The sequence below is a fragment of the Dipodomys merriami genome, unplaced genomic scaffold (assembly GCF_024711535.1).
Source record: "Dipodomys merriami isolate MVZ:Mamm:240054 unplaced genomic scaffold, mDipMer1.0.p SCAF_1, whole genome shotgun sequence".
Lineage (NCBI taxonomy): Eukaryota > Metazoa > Chordata > Mammalia > Rodentia > Heteromyidae > Dipodomys > Dipodomys merriami.
This window is the reverse complement of record NW_027202270.1, coordinates 24679040-24698367: the sequence shown is the minus strand read 5'-3', so window position 1 is coordinate 24698367 and position 19328 is coordinate 24679040. Positions and strand designations below refer to the sequence as shown.

Sequence of the window (19328 nt, the reverse complement as noted above, 5' to 3'; positions counted from 1 at the left end):
ACGCTCTAGCGAGGGTCCAGCGGGATCAGGTGCTGTCGGTTCCAGCAACCCCCCCCCCCGCCTTGCTGGGCGGGGCTCGGCGAGACTCCCCACCTGGCTGCGGGAGGCGGGCGGTCCGCAGGCTGCCGCAGGAGGCGGGGCGTCCGCGCTACCCTCTCCCCTGCACTGCGGCGGCGCGGGGCTCGGGGACTCAGGCGGACCCTTCACGGGGCGGGGCTTTTATAGGTGAGGCCTTTGCGGAGGCGGGGCCTGAGGGGGCGGGACTGTTCGGCTTGTACGGGACTGGACGGCCAGGGCCGGGCGGGGCCGGAGAGGGGCGGGGCCGGAGAGGGGCGGGGCAGGCGGCCAAGCGGAGGAGGGGTGGGGCTGTGCGGCCCGGCTGGGAGGCGGCGGCGGGGGCGCGGCGCTCAGACTGCGCGGGCGCTCGGGCTGCGCGGGCTCTCGGCACCAGCGGCTGCAGCATCCTCCAGCTCCTCTCCCTCCTCCTCCTCCTCCGTCGCCTGCTCTCTTTTCGTCCCTTCCGCCTCGCTCTCTTCCTTGTCCCTCTCTCCCCCTCTCCCCTGTCCCGGGTCCCCCTCTTCCCCCGGCGGAGGGAGTCCGTCTGCTCTGCAAGCCCGTGGGCAAGTGGCAGCGGCAGCGGCGGGCGCACGCCGCTCTGCGTCCAGGTAAGAGCCCCGGCCCGTCCCGGTGCTGTGGAGAGCGCTGTCCGCGAGCCTGGGTGTCTGAGAAGAGGAGCCTCAGACCGGGAAGAAAGACGAGGGCGCGGGGAGGGAGCCGGGTCCCCGGGCTGGGCGCAGCTCCGCGCTGTCCGGTCTGCGCCCCGCGGCCGCTCGGGACCCGACCCCCCCGGGGGTCCCTGGGACCCGGCGCTCCTCCGCGCTCGGACTCGGGATGGGGAGACGGGGTAGCGACCTGGCTGGCCACCACTTGGAAACGACTGGACACTTCGTGTCGGGATACGTGGTTTGAGAGCTACTGGGACCCGAGCCGTCGAAGGCAGGGGATGACACAAAGAGAACAGGAGAGGGGAAACTGGAGGAGGGTGGCTGGGCGGCGCGAGGGGTTACATCTTCTCCCCCGACGGCTGGACAGGGGTGGAGGCTGATACAGATGTACAGGTTTTGGAAAATGGGGGGAAAATCGGCATCTGACGGGGTTGGAGGGCGGGGTCGGAGGAAGGGACTAGATCCAATTCGGCCAGCTCTTCGATATCGTCCTGTCATTATTCTTTCTTCTCAAAGCATGGGGGTGGTGAGCGTCATTGATCTCCATCTCTTCTTCTTCTTCTGCCTTTTTTTCCTAAAGGCTTTCTTTGGGGGCGGCAGGGCTGAATGCCTTCCTTCCCCAACCTCGCCTTTTGTTTAAGGATGGAACTATCCAGAAAGGAGTATGGAGGGGGCCAGGAGCAGGGAGGTGTGTGTTTGGGTGCGGGGTGGGAGGGGAGGGTTAGTAAAGCGATGGAATCAGAAAACACCATCCTTGAAAACGGGGAAATAATGGATGCTATCCGTCCTGGCCTGGAGGCTGCAGGATTTTTGTCAGAAAATGAAAAGCCCCGGTTCACACATCAGCCTCGTCTGTGACAATCGCTGTAGCCCATCTGTGGCGAGCCCTCATCAGAACCTTCCCGAACAGAGGCCTGTTAGAACAGAGCAAGTGTGAAACCTTCTTGTTTACATGCACGGGCGCGTATGTCCGCACACATTAAGATGTGCTGTGGATAGGTCAGAAAGCAAAGCGAATACTTACAAACAGATCGTTTGAGAGGACTGGTCTGTGGGGTTGTGAATGAATCTGTAGGGTGAATCTGTCTGTGGTGTTATACGGGTTTGGGTGTGAGTGAAAGGGATTAGTAAGTATTAGTATGGAACTAACTTAAATGCTAAGAAAAAGCACATTTCTTCTGCTTTTTTTAATCCATCGGTTAGGAGAAATGACTGCAGTTAAGGCTTACCGCCACGGTGAGGCGATGGAGAACAAAGCCTTTTTTATGTGAGCCCTATTATGCAAAATGTTTCTTTCAGTGAGCTGCAGGTACCTGTTTAAAAGCAGAGCACTGTCACCCTGTCATTTTACTCTAGGCAATTATGATTTTTTTTTGGCAGTCAGAGTAGGTTGAATAAATAAAAACCCTTAGAACACTTTTGATTGTATGCCTAAGAGGAAGATTACAGACTCCTTATGACCAAACCTTACTGTGACAAAAAAACCCACCTTCTTAAAAATAACTGAGCAATAAATGTGTTTAAAAAATTAAGATTATTATTACCTTCAGGGTTTCAATTCAACATGTCAGTTTATAAGTACAATGTATGTTGATCAGTCTCACCTTTCCATAGTTCTTCCCCAGCTTTCTCTACAGAAAGTATGTTTTTCTAATAGAAATCCTCATGAATTTGAAAATCATAGGTGTTTCAATCTCCTCCCCCAATACATGTGAAGGGACTTCACTTCAAGAAAAGGTAGAAGACTTTTTTTTCCTTGAATATGTGTGTTAACACTAATTTACTGGTGCTTTAATTTGATTTTTACAGACTTGCATCTACATTCATGATGTGTGTATTATCAGAGCCATTGATGGCTTGAGGAGGTGGCACATGGTATTTATCTGTTTTATGGTATTTATTTGTTTTATTTTTCATATTTCACAGTTTGTTATCAAAGTAATTTCCAAAAATTTCTTTCTGAAAAAAAAAGCCTAAGTAGGAAATTACTTAACATACATCAGGGTATCTAAGCAATTTAAACAATGAGCTTCATTTAAAAACAAACTAACAGTACTTCACACAAAGTGAGACCAAATGAGGATATACTCTGAGGAGAGGAACATAAGGCGCAATGCCTATGTGCATCTGATCGTATATCATAATATTTATTGACGTGAACGCCAGGAAATGGACACAAGAGGGTTTTTTCTTTGTTTTAAAAATACTACTTCTATGAAATTAACTTTAATTTTCTTCATTTCTCTTCTGTCATAAGTATTCCCTCTTCTCAGACAACCTACGTACTCCCTGGCTGAGTCTGTACTACTTCAGGTTTCTAGTTATGTCTACACTCCTAGCTGCAGAGCAGTGTTCCCAGGAATTTTGAATTCAATGTGATCAGTCTCAGGATGGCTTGTTGACAGTACCTTCTCTGGGAGAAGAGGGAGAAAGAATGTGCTGAAAGAGCATGACCCAGTGAAACCAGCACAGTGTGACCTCATCCTAGTAGGTGCTCATGCTTCTCCGAGGGAGCAGGCATCCTCTTGCTGGAAACCAGACCCCAGCAGCACACCCCTCTCAGAGAAGAAGCCTTTCCCTTCCCACAGCAGCTTCTACTAATGTTGCTCTGCTGAGGCAAAAGGGAGATTTTTCTCTCTTCATGTATTTATTTTCAGGGATCTTGGATTTAGAAATATGCAGCCAGAAGTGAAACTTGGCATCGAATCCACTAAGCCTGAAGGAATCATTTCATTTCTTTTACCCTTTTAGATTTAAACCAATTTGAAAATTTTCTAAACATTAGAGAACTACTTGCTGGTAGATACTTTTTTCTTCCATATTTTCAGGGTTTGTTTTTTGCCTTCTCTTTGGACTTGAACTCAGGGTCTTGCACTCATTGATGGCACTCTACCACTTGAGCTATGGCTTCAGCTCACCTTTTTGCTGGTTAACTGGAGATGGAGACTCAAGGATGTTTCTGCCTGGGCTGGCTTCAATCATCACCTTGCATATCTCAGCCTCCCTAAGTAGCTAGAAATACGGGTACGAGCCACTGGTGCCCAGCTTAAGTAATATTTTCATATGCCTTGTTTTGAGTTTTACTAGATAATAGACTGGAGGTTTGTGTTTTCGACAAATAGAGTTGCATTTTTGGCGTTTGAAATTAGATTACATTTGCTTTGAGGTGTGGATGACATTAAGTACATCTCTAAATAGTTAGGTGATGTCCCTATGCCACATTAGGAAGCTAACTTGGGGGTTTTAGGGTAATTATGACTATTACATTCTTTTCAATGATCAATTTTCCTCTTGAGAGATTCAGAATGACAAAGAACCCAAGCTAATAGAGAAGAAAATACCTCCAGGTCAATAGTATATGCCTTAATTACAAAAGTACTCATTAGAGGAAATCACTAATTTTTAAATGCACAAATCTGAAAATAAATTCTAGAACAATTGCAAACACTTTTGTCTCTGATACATATGTGTTAAAGAAGCTAATATGTTCTTTGAATATGAGGTACCTATCTCAGATATGTTAATATAATATGCATCATTCTGCTTAGTAAATATTTTAATGTTAGGCTAACTATTCTCAAAGCAGTTTGTTCATAGTGCTCTTAGGCTCATGATACAAGGTTAGCCTTTATCGTTCACTTCAAGAGTCATTGATTCTATTTACTTTTTTGTTATGAGACACCATTTTTATAGTTTCAAAAATTTATTAGATTTTCAGAATTGATTCTAAGCATCAAAAAGCAATTGAAGAACTGCAAATTAAGATGTGGTGCCCAAAGGGACAAAATCAAGAGTGAGATTCTATGGAAAATTCGAGTGTGTAGTGTGCCAGAGAGAGATAAAGAATGAATACATATTCTCAGCTGCTGATGTTTAGCTAGGTAAGATGGAGATGAGCTTTTGTTTACATGGGAGAGAAGGAAGAAATCTGTTTTGTTTTTCTACCTCTACACATTATGTTGTACTTTTCCATTCTTTGTTATTACTTCCAGCTATGGCCGTGGGTGTTTCCTTGTAAAATTTATTCAGATTCTTATTGGAAGCAGTTCTGTAGTGAATTAAAAAGTTTAAAACAATATGAATACAATTAAATGATGTTTTATTTTAAAATATTTGAGTCTAAACTTTGAACTTTGGTCTTTCATACTCAAGAGATATATACTTTCCTTTTAGTTGTAATACTTTGACTATAAAATTTTTTCCCTGTACATTTAGTGAAATTATATGGAAATTTAGACAAAGAACAAGGACCTCTTTCAGTCTATAATTAAGTTCATGTTATAGGACATTGGGGAAGTTGTAAATAATTTGTTTCCAACAAAACATACAAGAGGAGATGAATTAACATATCTGTGTACATACATTTATATACACATACATATATGTATATACACTTACATGAATATGTGTAATTTAGATGAATATCAATTATTTACAAATGTAAAAATTTGTACATATATTTTAATAAGCTATTTTGAGATATTTAAATGTTTGATACCAGGTTTAACTCTGTAACTCATGTTGACATAGAACTCACAATATAGCCCAAGTTGGCCTCAAATTCTCCTTCCTCCTGCCTTAGCCACCTCTGTGCTTGGATTACAGTTATGTTTGATCATGCTCAGCTATAATAATTTATTTTTAAAAACATACAGCTTGGCTTCTGCTTTCTTTTTTCTTGTTTTGTTTTCTTCTTTCTTTGTTCATTTTTCTTCTCTCTCTCTCTCTCTCTCTCTCTCTCTCTCTCTCTCCTCTTCCTGTGTGTGTGTGTGCATGCGTGTACATGCATATGCATGTCAATACTAGGGTTTGAATTTAGGGGTTCTGCTGTTCCTGAGTTTTTCTTTCGCTCAAGGCTCATGCTGTACCATTTGAGCCACAGTTCTACTTCTGGCTTTGTATAGGTTTATTGGAGATAATAGACTTGTAGATATTCCTGCCTAGGCTAGCTTCAAACCTTGATCTTAAATTCTCAGCCTTCTGAGTAGCTAGGATCACAGATGTGAGCCATTGGTGCCTGGTCTGTAATTTTGTTTTTCATATAATAGTGCAGCTCTTTGTCTCACTAAGAACGGGGAGCTTAGAAGGATTATATACTTACATGTCTGGAAATATAAGATGTCATTCATTGTAGTCTTTTAAAACAATTAACTTTTCAAATGAATAATTTACTTCTGTGCTTCTGCTCTACCTCTGAAAGGGTATCAATTATCAAAGTTTGCTAATTGTACATGCATTTATGATGTTTTCAGTAATCAGAAGCAAATTCATAGGCTTTCGATATAAGTAAACTGAAAGAGGGAGCAGGTAAATGATTTTCCTAAGGTAAATCGGAGGTGGAACCAGGTCTGAGACTGAATAATTGAGCCTTAATCTCAGCATTTAGTAAGGAGTACCAATGGAACCCATCTCATTTTGACTTTCCTTCTTAATCCTGGCTATATTCTTGTTCTCTAAGCTAAGGATGGAGTTAGGAAGCACACTTACCTGTCCACTTTTGTGACGCAACTATGACTTTCACATAGCTGTCAAACAGGGCCATGCCAACAGGCTGCATGCCTGCTTCAGCACTGAGGCTAAGTCTGATCCAGGAAATAACTAACAGTGTTCCTGCCCCAGGGCCATTCCTGTGGTTTGGATCTCAGGAGAGAAACTCCACAGTGAGTGCCCAGACTCTAGGGAACTTTTTCTTTGAATTTGATTTATCCATATGGAAGCCTCCACGTTGACTTGGTTTATTACAAGGGAATCCAACAGAAATAACCAGGTTGAACATTTTTTTTTTCTGAACTACAACACCATCATTTTTTCCTCAAAATAGCTTTGCTTTTGTGTTTCCCCAGCATTGACATTTTTAGCTAAAGGAAATGAGCTGGAAAGGCTTAAGACCTGTTCCCCACTTGCCTTCCAACTCCTGCATGCTTTCCTGTTACTCCGCCCACCGTGGGTGCTTCCTCCTTCTTGTGTATCTGCTTTTTTCCAAGGAGACAGCAAATTAAATTAGCATTAGATGTTGCTATGGTTACTGTGTTCTGTAGAGCTACACCTGCACCCACGCTGCTTAGGCATTGGAGTCTTAAGTTGACAAATATTTGAAAGGCATGAAGAACATCTTGGAGGAAAGAAATTAAGCAGAAACTATGCTTAAATATTTGAAGCAGACCATATTCTTAGGCACTGAAAACTGAAACTATATCACTATCTAAGGAGTGAAGGGATTCTAATACTATCCTTCTGTTAGAGAATGTCACATAGTATATTCTAATTCTCTGTTGAACATACTTAATCATTTACTAGAATTGGAGTGACTGTTTAATTTGAAAAGAAATAAGAAAATTTCCTTATGCATTTCCCATACACACTGGTGAAAGAATGGACTGTACACATTATTTTGTCCTGAGGATCTTTATTTAGGCCACAAATACAGAAGAAAACCAACTTAATTGCACACCAAGAATCAATTCCCTCTGAGTGTAGATCTTGTAAGAGGACTAGTTTTATGCTCTTCCTCTTGGATGTGGTAGTCTGAAATTAAAAGGACCTATAAATAATTAAATATTAATTATCTTTTAGTAAATGATGCTCTCAGTTGGGAAGGATACATTGTTTCCATCTGGCTATCGCATGGTGTACTGTGTTTCTTGTGTCTTGGCCTTTCATCCATCATGTATTTATTTAATAAATGATTTTGAGCTACTAATATACAGCAGGCACTTTTGCGTGTGTGGAGGATAATGGGACAAATTATGCAATTTATCCTGCTCTCATAAAGTCTAAATTTTAGCAGCAGAAAACAAGTAAACAAGTAAAACAATAAATCCGTGGTGTGGGAGGCACAAATAAACGCTATAAGGAATATACAATAGAAACTTATGAGAAAGCATGGATCCAGTGGGAGGTAAGAGTATCCCAGGGAATAGCCTCAAATTAGAATTCAGCTTGGCATATTTGAAAAGCATAGGGAAAGGCCTCTAAATGGTATTAGAGTTAACTGAACCTGATAGTGGGTAGCAGACAGGAGGTTAGAGCAGAAGGCCGTGCTGGACCACCTGGGTTGACTTGATCATGATAAGGAGTTTGGTTTTTATTTGACTTGCATCATCTTCTTACTTTGAAGATTGTAGAAACAGGCTTTTTTAAAATCTCATAAAAGGTTTCAAAGATTAATTATCTCTTCTAAATCCCAGTAGATAGATCTGTATCTTATTCACTAATGTGTTAAATCACAAGAGAGAAATAATTTAGGAAATCAGAAATCAATGGCAGAGATAAGAGTAGAGTATTCATCACCCTGGTCTGATGTAATACTGGGAATGCGTGTGATTTCAACTGTGTTATTTTCTGTGTCTCATAGATAGGCAAAATAGAATATGTATAATTAGTTTTAGCTACTGGTAGTGTTTTTCATCCAACTAAGTTTTTAAAAGCAACCTAAACACAAAGGTACAAATCCATATGTGAGAAAAGTTGTCCTTAAAAAGTTCCATTTCTAATAATATGTTTATTGGCTATTTACTACAGTTGTAAACAGTCAGGTTCCAAGTGGCAGTCTGCATGGTTCTGAAAGGTATAAATTAATTAAAAAGAAAACATATTTTGCTTCTAGGCAATGGTCTAAATCTGAAATTTGACAAGTAAGCAGGTCCAGTTTCACTATGATCTTAGATCACCTCTGAGATATATGACTTAATGTATTTTGTAGTTATCTGCAGACTTACTGTAATGATCTTTTGATTAAATGCAATTTGCAAGTTTTTTTGTTTTGGGGTTTTTTTTTTTTTTGGTCGGTCCTGGGGCTTGAACTCTGGACTTGAGTGCTATCCCTCAGCTCTTCAGCTCAAGGTGAGTACTCTGCCGCTTGAGCCACTGTGCCACTTCCAGTTTTCTAGTGGTTTATTGGAGATAAAGAGTCTCACAGACTTTCAAAGCCCGGGCTGGCTTTGAACCGTGATCCTCAGATCTCAGCCTCCTGAGTAGCTAGGATTACAGGCATGAGCCACTGGCACCTGACTTTTGCACAGTATTTGATGATACTTTTGGCATAGTTCAAGGCTGTCTACTTTTTCCTCAGCGTATCTTTTTTTTTTGTTGTTACTGGTTCCAAAAATTGTTTAATTGGCTCCAATGGCTAACAACTCTGATATCTTCAGCCATAACCACTTGTTTCATAAACTTTGTTCAAAATCATATTTATTTGGTTAAGCTCATGTCTCTAAGGGCCCAATAGAGTCCTCTCACTGAAGAATCAGTGATTTGATTTTTTTTATTGTGAAAATACCGTACAGAGGGGTTACAATTACATGGGCAAGATGATGAGTACATTTCTTATCAAGCATTGTTGCCTCCTCCTTTGTTTCCCCTTCCCATCCCTTCCCATTTCCCAACCCCTTCCCCATACCTTCTCTCCCCCCCATGTATCTTTAAGAAGAAATAAGTTGCTATTCTTTTTATTCCTTCTTGTTATCTACATGACATTTTCAAAATGTCATATAATTTAGATAAATTAGTATTTTTATTTTACACTGAAGTATATCAAACCACTGCTGATAAGCTATAATTAATAAATTCTTTCCTTGCCTTCCATTTTGTTTCCTAATTATTTAGTGATGTAAATTACTTTTGTTTCATTTTGCTTACCTCCCAAACCTGGAGATACTCATTATTAAAAGTATGAACAACAAATCAAATTATTAGAATTGTGTTAAACTCAGAATAGTTTTCACAGGATTTATTATGAGGTTTATAATGAGTGTCATTGAAAATCACATATAAAGTAGAATGTGTGTCAAATGATTGATGACATGGCTTTAAAAAGAATTAAGAACCAATTTTATTGACTTTCCTCTCTTATACAATTGTGCTTACACTGTACAATATTAAAAATATAGCATATTGCTCTCCTGTAGTTGGTAATCACTAGTGATACAAGAATCAAAATAAGCTGGGCACTGATGGTCATGCCTATAATCCTAGCTACTCAGTAGAGTTTTTGAACATGGGCAATAGCATAAAATTTGATGAATTACAAGCAACAAGACAATTTTGAAGGGCAACATAGGCCAGTCTAGAATTTTTATGGTTTGACATAGAGACACCAGCCTATTTAGAATAGGTAAGTAAGGGACTTGTTTGGAAGTGTGGTTGCAGACATGTTCACATACGATTAGGAGAATATCAGTACCAAAAGGTAGTGCTTGATGCTGCTGGTGGAGATGGGATGAAGAAAGACAGACTTGGGGAAGCCAAAACAAATAGAGGTCATAGAGATGTAGTCATTGAATTATATGGACTCCTGTTGGGGTTATGTCATTTATATATAAAGTATGTACTTTTAACTGGAGATAGACCTGGGAAAATAAGACAGACTAAAAATGAATCGCTAATCATTTCTTAGTTGTTTTTCTGCAAGTATTTTATATGGCTTAAAGTGATAGAGAATTGGAAATTATAACAAGTTGTATTTTAAACAGATTGGAACATAAACAAAATGTTGAATTATGGAAGCAGGTACCATCAGAAGCAGATTTAAAAACAAAATTATTGGCCAGGCACAAGTGTAAGCATAGCAGGAAAGGGATGAGATTGAATTCATGATATTGTAGCAAAATATTAAAAATCAAAAGTTAGAAATAAAATAGCATTAAAATTATTAAGCTAGTCATAATAGAAAAAAAGCATTTTTTTTGGTCCGTTCATTGGGCCTGAACTCTGGGCCTGGGCGCTGTCCCTCAGCTCTTCAGCTCAAGGCTAGCCCTCTACCACTTGAGCCACAGGGCCACTTCTGGCTTTTTTTCTTTTTACTTATGTGGTACTGAGGAATCGAACCCAGGGCCTCAGGAATGCAAGGCAAGCGCTCTACCACTGAGCCACCAGAAAAAACATTTTTTAAAGCAAATTCAGTTTGTATTTCTATGGCAAAAAGTCTACTTTTGTAGATACCAGGTTTTCTGGAAACAATCTGTAAATAAAGATGTTAGAGTATGAATGTTTAACCTTAAAATCTGTTTATTATTTTAAAATACTTATTTCAGGGTAAAAGAAAAGTAGCGCATGCTTTTGATAGGATAGGTTTTTTTCTGTTGTTGTTGGTTTTGTCAGACCCACATCACAAATCACTTCAAACACCTAAGAACAGCCACTGGAGATTTTTCAATAAATTAAATAACTCTGGCGTTGTATCTTGAAATAAAATATATTTTATTTTATGAGTAACTGCAATGATTTTATGTAGAACTTTCTGGATATATAACCAGGAAACGATATAGAACAATTTCACTTACCATTCTTACAGTTTTGTGAGGTTCTGAGACATGAAGAGAAAGTTGTATATTTACATCAAGAATCTATTCTCATCACTGAATTGAGGATCCCTGCGTGAGGGCCAGGCATGTCTACAAAATGCTTCTGCTCAGAGTCAGAGTCCTCTAGATGGAAAAAATTACATCATGGTTCCCTGGTGGTTAAATTTACTATTATGTATCATCTCCATAAAATCTAGGTGGGCACATGTGTATCTAAAACATAGTTAATACAGATTTTAAATCTGAGATAACTACATTAGGCAATTATTTATACCTTACTACTAAAAGAAAAAAAATAAGTTACTGTGGTGGAAAAATAAATTTATACTGCCTCTAATAAGATTTCATTTTCTACTTGAAGATTTCTAGGCACAGGAAGATAAATGCTTCACTATCTCTCTCATGTGGAATATTAAGAAGAACACTGATCTTGTGAGAACAGAAAAGAATTATAGTTATCAGATGCAGAGGTGGTTGTAATAAGAGTATAGGAAAATGTTGGCCAAAGGATACAAAATTATATTACATGGAAGGAATGTATTTCCAAGACATCTATTGCACAATATGGTGACTGTAGTTAGTGAAGATGTATTGTATTTTTGAGCGATGCTGGCAAAGTGTTCGTTAAATATTCTCACTACCAAAAATGATAACTATGGGAAGTATGTATGCTAATTATCTAGACTTAATCTTCCTTCAACATTTATGAACTTCAGGGTATCTTGTACCTGATAAACATTTCAATTTTAGCTGTTCAATTAAAAATAAACTTGAAAACAAAATAAATTATTTACTGATTATCGTTCTATTACTATCAGGGCTAATAAAATTTAAAAGCTAAACATTGGAAATTTGAGCACAAGTGTTATAAAGCCTCACTGTACTCCCCATCAAAGTTCTATAAAATATCTTGTTTTAACCTATTTTTGAGGTTCAAAAGGATGAAATGGGAAACAAAGATAAGACCCTTTTGGCAATCCCTGGTGAAAAGTCCAGCTTTACTTTGCACTGTTCTTTCTAGAAACCCATTGTTGCTTTCTTTGTCCTTTATAAAACTACACAATCAGTCATTACTAAATCATTACTAAATGACCCCATGCTGATGACCACATATATGGTGTATATATATGTACACATCGGAGGGAAACTAAGAGGAGGACACAGAAACAGAGGGAAACAGGGGAAAACATACAACAGCGGGACCCATCAGCTGCATTGGTCATTGATCAAAACAAACTAAGCTACTCAATGGCAGCGATGGGAGGGAGGGAATGCACAGAAAAGAGGGAACAGCTGACACTAAGCAAAAGGAAAGAAATGTACATATCCCCCGATGTGGAAGAAATAATTATATTGTCAAAGTTCATAGAACTCATAAACTTTATAGAACACGATAAAGACAATTTGCCTCATGAAGGTTAGAATGTGTTTGTGACTTTGTCTCACTATCCAACAATACTGTGAAATTTGTGAAATTTATGTAATCAATCACAATAAAAAATTGCTAAAAAAAAAACCCTACACAATCAGTCACCTAATTCTACAACCACATGTGGTTTTTTATGATTCATATTTATTAACATCTATACTTTTTTATTTGGATGCCTAATTTGTGTGTGTGTGTGTGTGTGTGTGTGTGTGTGTGTGTGTGTGTGTGTGTGTGTGTGTGTGTGTGTGTATTATTTATACAGGGTAAATTGTCTTTGCATAGACTCATAAAAGAAGTCTTTTAAAAAAGAGGCTTTGTGTAACCTAAACCATGACCTTTTTGCCCTTTTATTATTTTTAAAATGAAGCCAACTGCCAAAGGATCTCTCAAGCTTTTTGTTTTATTTTGTTTTGGAATTTACAGCTAAGAATTTAGAGGTCCATTAGACATACCTGTCATGAGAAAAAATTCTAGTTTTTCAGGAAGTGAAAGAGACATGAATGAACATATTTCCCATGCTAACATGGTACTGAAAGGAAAAAGGCAAACTTGATGGATTTACCATATATACAGATGCTGGTAAAGTAGGGTTACCCAACCCTTTGTGAACATTTGGAAACTAAGCAGTTGTCATCTTTTGAACATAATATTAAGTAGTTCATGAAAATTTAAGTCAATGTTAGCTTTTCCTTGTTGTTCTTGTTGAGTATAGAGCATGATTAGAGACATGGGTAGTATACCGAATTTACTTGGAAGAGAATGGCAATGAAAGTAACTTTTTACTGACCCTTATTTATTTTATAGTTTTATTCCACACAATAACTTTTTAAGTCACAAACAAATTAAAAACCATTGTGTTTATATTTACCAATGCAGATCAAATACACATGCATATTTTATAGAATCATTTACTTACAGAAAACCTTTTTAAATTCAAGACTTTGATTTTTGAAGTAAGAAACATGTCACCATATCATTGCATAATTTTTATTTCCTGGGTTGTCCAGTCTTACAAGGACACTTAATTCTCTTATCACCATGATATCCCTATTACTAAGAAAATAGTGTGGATCAAGAGTGGTCAAAAATATTTTAAATAAATAACTTTAGTGCAATTTGTTTAGGACCCTAAATTACATAACATAATTTGTTTACTCCTATACTTAAAATATGATAACTCCTTTTTATTTTGTTTTATTTTTTGTGCTAGTCCTGGGGCTTGAACTCAGGACCTGGCTACTATCTCTAAACTTTTTTTCTTAAGACTAGCACGCTCTGCAATTTGAACCACAACTCTACTTTTTCTATGATTAGTTGTAGATAAGAGTTTCCCAGACTTTTCTGCCCCAGCTGGCTTCGAACCACCATCCTCTCAGATCTCAGCTTCCTGAGTAGCCAAGATTACAAGTATGAGCCACTGATGCTCACCTACTCCTTTTTATTAAGATGGCTAAATGTGAAGGACTGAACACTGGCTATTTAAACACACAAAAATGATTCCCATTGCCCTCTATCTTGTTAAGACCTTGAGAAAATGCTTTTCTGGGCTTCAGTTTCCTAATCTACAAAGAAAGGAAGTAATTTTAATTATCTCTAAGACTACCTCATGTTCTAAGGCTAATTGGAAAGTCATTCATATTAATATTAACAACTCTTATGCAAATGAGTTCATAGACTTAGCTATCTATTTTCTCTGCAAAACCTACAGTAGTTGGAAGGCTAAAGTGCTGGATAGATAGGATTTTTTTAGGGAAAGCTGAATGCAATATAGGAAAGTTAGGATTATGAGATTCTTTGCTGAGGAAATAAATCTATTCATTGTGGGCATCTACTTTATATTCAGTGCATGTTTATTAGAAACTAATTATAATATAAGTCCCATGTTGTGATGAGCCTTATTAGCATTATAAAGAAAAGACCAGATTGCTTCCTTACCCTCTAGGAACTTGTTATCTAGTTGAAGAAGACAGCTACCTCACTTTCTTTTAGTAACTGAACAATAGGCAAATAAACACTTAAATCACTTGTACACATATGTAATCAAACTTAAGGGAGGGAACATTTATATAGTCTTTAAATAAAAGGAATTTCCTAACATGGTTATGAGTAAACCTGAGCCTTTATTGTCATGTGTTAAGACATGATGATTGTAACACATAACTGTGAATAATAATACAGATAATCAGGGCTGTTGGAAAATGTGGCTGAGACTAAGGAAGAGACATAATTCTACATATGTTACATGTTATATTTTCCCTTCTAGTACCTGGAAGAATAAGAAATTCTTTCAGAACAAAGCATTTTGTAATAAAATGTTTTACTCTCTAATGTACAATATACTGCGTTTTTATTTCCTTATGTAGTAAGTACTAAAACAATTCATCAGTCTTATTATGAAGAAATCATTCCTTATAAATCCTTTAAATTTCTTGTTGTGGGCAGATGATCCACAAATGGCACTTTTTTTTTGGGGGGGGGGGTGTTGTGTCAGGCATGAGACCTGAACCCTCAGCTCTTCAGCTAAACCCTAGCACTGAAGCCACAGCGCCACTTCAGGATTTTTCTGATTATGTGGTGCTGAGGAATCAAACCCAGGGCTTCATGCATGCAAGGCAAGCACTCTACCACTGAGCCACCTTCCCAGCCCCCACCAATGTCTTCTTAAGTCTTCTGAGAATGTTTTCTTCTTAGTAAAGCCTACAGGAGGACATGATGCTTTGGAAAAGAAGGGGAAAGAGGTGTGCCCAAAGGATTTATTGTACTGCTTTTCAAAGTGAGGGCCAGCTGTTCTGGAACTAGAATTAAAATGTAAATTATCAAAGGGGAATAATGAGAGCCATTTTCTTTCAACCAATGCCTGGTGCAATCAGAGTGAGAAAAGGAAGCAGAGAGATTTCCTACTATGTACAAGTCACCAATGATGAAGTGAAAGCCTGGGAGGGAAAGGATTTACGAACAACTAAGTGGAGACAACCTCTGGATTGTCTATGATGCTAGGCAATTGAATTAATCAAGGGACAGACCTTCAATTCTGCAGGGCCTGCATCTAAATTACAAGATAACTGTGCGGGGAATTTAGACAGTCACTGCATTCGTACCATGGCAAGAGTGAAACCAAACTCCATAGCTGGTAGCATGCGTTGCATTTCAATCCATGTGGTTTTAGGAAATAAAACAGAGGGCTTTTAGTACCGTACAGGGAGTCATTCCACATGGGAACAAAATAGCAAGATTATGCTTGAGCTTGCTTAGCAGTTTCTGCATTAATTATAGGGGGAAAATTGACAAAAACTTTTAAACCTAAGGAGTTTCACAAATAAATTAGTTTGTGTTACATTTTTTAAAATTGAAGTGCTTTCAAAAGCACTTTAATTAGTGCTACACAGAAGTCACAAAAGCATATGTTTATTTGAATACCAATATTAAATCCTAATACTTAGTGGAAATTAGACATCATGGTTCTGAAATGGTGACACAGATGTAAGTAAGAAAAGAGCTGTAAAATATATTGATTTATAATTGTTTTTTTGTAACACAAACAAATCATTAAATTGAGCAAGTAAAAGAACTTTAGGCTCAAAAATTGTGGAGTATGGAGAACTCTTGACACACTGCTAACCATAAATTATATATAGACTAAAGACCATATATTATTTAATTACAGCTAATATTTGATTTATGCATAAATGTTTAACAACTTGATCAACAAATGACTTCAGTATTATCCAGCTGTTTCCTACCTATATATTCTTTAGAATCTGTGACGCTTCACTTTATATATACCCTTAGTGGGTGGCTATTTGTATTGTGAGAGCTTTAACAACCATCTGTATTTTCACTACTTCCTAATTTGTGTTTTCACCCTGAGTTTCTTTCCCAGAAGCCAGAGTCATACCAGAGTACCTGCCAGGTGGCCTTGCTCATTCTGTAGACACTTGAAACTCAATGTGTTCAATATCCATCCCATGTTCCTAATCATAAACCACCAGCCATTCTAGACTTTGGTCATACTTGCTACGTATGAATTTTCTTTTCATTTTCTCCTTTTCATATCTGTTCTCAATAACTTTATTCTGCACTTTATATCTGAAATGCAGTTGACTTCCTGCCTCCGGTCTTTTTTCTACTAAATTCAGTCTTTACATGAGCCAGAGTGATCTTTTTAAACTGAATGTCTAAGTAGATCTCTCCTCCATTTAAAATTCTTTCTCCAGTATCTTATTAATATAACATGTTAAATATAACCATGCAGATCTGGAAGCATGCTATCTTTTCAATCTTATTTTCGGCCACTCCCTAGCCTATATTTCTGGCCTCAGAAATAGCAAGCTACTGTATTCTCCACACATTGCTTGCTTTATTCTTCCCATTATATGTTCACTTCCCACTCCCCTCCCCCTGCCTTGGCTAACTGCTTTATATCTTTCAAAACCAGCTTTTATATTTGTATCTTACTGAATATTTATACTTTTTTACAGGAAGGAACTACCATATTCATTCTTGTAAATCTAGCTTCTAGCAGAGTGTCTGGCATATACCAGGCACTGAAATAATTATTTTGTTTAAACTGAACAGCACTGGTGATTCACAGTTTAGCTTTTGCAAGTGATTTTTGGCTTTAACTGGTGCTTGTCCATTGCATTGTGTTCTCCATTCAGGGTGCTAATGTGAGTCAGGGACTTTTCTTGATGGGTGTTTCCAGTTTCTTCACTGTCCATCCCCAGAGGCAGATTATTGAATCCACCCTGGACCATTGTCTTAACTATTGGGATTGTTCCTTTTTCCAAGAATTACTGGGTTGGAGAGTTTATGTGAAAGTGATAGTACAGTGTCAGCCACAGCACTGGAGTTAAATACCCAAGGAATTTTCATAACAAGTAAAAACACTACCTTTCTAGAATGTTCCAACACAGCTATTGGAAAATAGGAATGTTAAACTACAAACAGCAGAAAGCTGAACTGAAAAGCTTACCCGACCCAAAAGACCATAGTTTCAACATTTGACACCAATTTGAATTCTTCACCTACTGCAAAAACTTTAAGCAAAATTAGTTTTAGGAACATGTTGAAAACTGTTTTATTGTACAACAAAGATAATAAAAGTGTAATTTAAGAAAAGAATTTGTTGAGTCCTGAAAATGATTTTTTTTTTTTTTTTTGCCGGTCATGGGGCCTGAACTCTGGGCCTGGGCGCTGTCCCTCAGCTCTTCAGCTCAAGGCTAGCACTCTACCACTTGAGCCACAGCACCACTTCCGGCTTTTTCTGCTTATGTGGTGCTGAGGAATCAAACCCAGGGCCTCATGCATGCGAGGCAAACACTTTACCACTGAGCCACCTTCCCAGCCCAATGAATTATTATTAAAAATATCTGCTATATAATAGTTAACTACCATAAAGTCAAACAGGATGTTAGTGTTTTGTTAACTTAATGACAATGAATGACTAACGAATATATTAACCATTAACACAGGCAAAGTGATCTGTTGAGAACTTTGTTTCAAATCAGTGTAGCAACTAGGATCTCCAACTTTTTCTTGGGAATGAAAATTTGAAATTTATTTGCCTATCTTATTCATCATTACTTGTCTCTTTGTAAAAATGAACAGAATATTAGTAACTTATGCCTAAGTATTGCAAATGAATGTTTTGCAATATTGATGAGTCTTCTATAATTAAAAAGCCTTGTATAACAACTATTACAACTAATATATGACTTTCAGCTCAAATATAAATATATACTCCAATAAATCAAGATGGTCACTATTATTTATAGAAAGTTGAGCTATTGGTCTAAAGTTGAGATCAATTAGAGATTAAGATTTTTGATATTTCTTGTAAGTAACTTTTTGGTTACCAAATAATGAAATTTTTTTCCAATAGTTTTTAGGGGAAAATGAAAAGGAATGTATAATGCAAATGTCATTATAGTAAGGGTTATAGTTATCTATATATTATTTAACCTACCATTTAAGTGACTAATTTTTAAATTAAGTCTTCATTGAGACTTAATTTGCTTTTTTTTTTTTTTGTCAGTTGTGAAGTTTAACTCTGGGTCTGAATGCTGTCTCTGGGCTCTTTTGCTCAAAGCTAGTGCTCTGCCACTTTGAGCTACAGCTCCACTTCCGGTTTTCTAGTGGTTAATTGGAGATAAAAGTCTTACAGGGATTTTTCTGCTAGGGCTGGCTTCGAACTGCAATCCTCAGATCTCAGCCTCCTGAGTAGCTAGTATTACAGGCATGACTCACTGACACCTGGATTTAATTTGCCCTTCAACTAAATATTCTTTGAAAAAATATAAAGGATACTTGATTATTGGATTTAAAATTTTTGGTCATGAGAAATGTTTTAATTGATTTTTGTTTTAAAGTCTAAAATATCCTATAAGATCACCCAATTTCAAAAGGCAATATTTGATTGTCACATCGATAAAAGTGTGTGTCAAAATGCATATATCTTAGATAGCTTACCATAATAACTGTGACAAAATTCCTCTTTTTCTTTCTATATGTATGCTACCTTGTTTTTATCTCACCTGATAATTTCCAGGAACTCTTGTTTTGAAAAAAGTTAGAAGTAGAATTTAATAGTTCTAGATCACTTTGAAGTGAGTTTAGAATCTAGGAAAATATTCCCAACTAGGATACCTAATCACATAGTATCTACTTAGCATAGCCAAAAAAAAAAAAAAAGGTAATTATAGGGCTGGCATGTAGCCCAGTGGCAAAATGCTTGCCTACCAAGTGCATCATACTGGGTTGATTCCTAACACCAAATAAAGAAAAGACAAAAACAAAAAGGCAATTGTAAAAGTCACTAATAAGGCACAGTCCAATTCTAACATTTCTAATGGACCATTGGGAAACAAAAGTTTT

The 19328-nt window shown here is 37.9% G+C and overlaps 1 protein-coding gene across 3 annotated transcripts in view; it reads left to right on the top strand.

Annotated features, from left to right (window-relative positions):
- Positions 1–474: 474 nt before the first annotated feature.
- Map2 (microtubule associated protein 2) overlaps positions 475–19328 on the top strand; it is a 266088-nt gene continuing 247234 nt past the window's right edge. For all 3 annotated transcript variants that reach the window (XM_070018343.1, XM_070018353.1, XM_070018116.1), the window contains exon 1: positions 475–665. The gene's annotated coding sequence lies outside the window, so the exon portion shown is untranslated. The remainder of the gene's footprint in view (positions 666–19328) is intronic.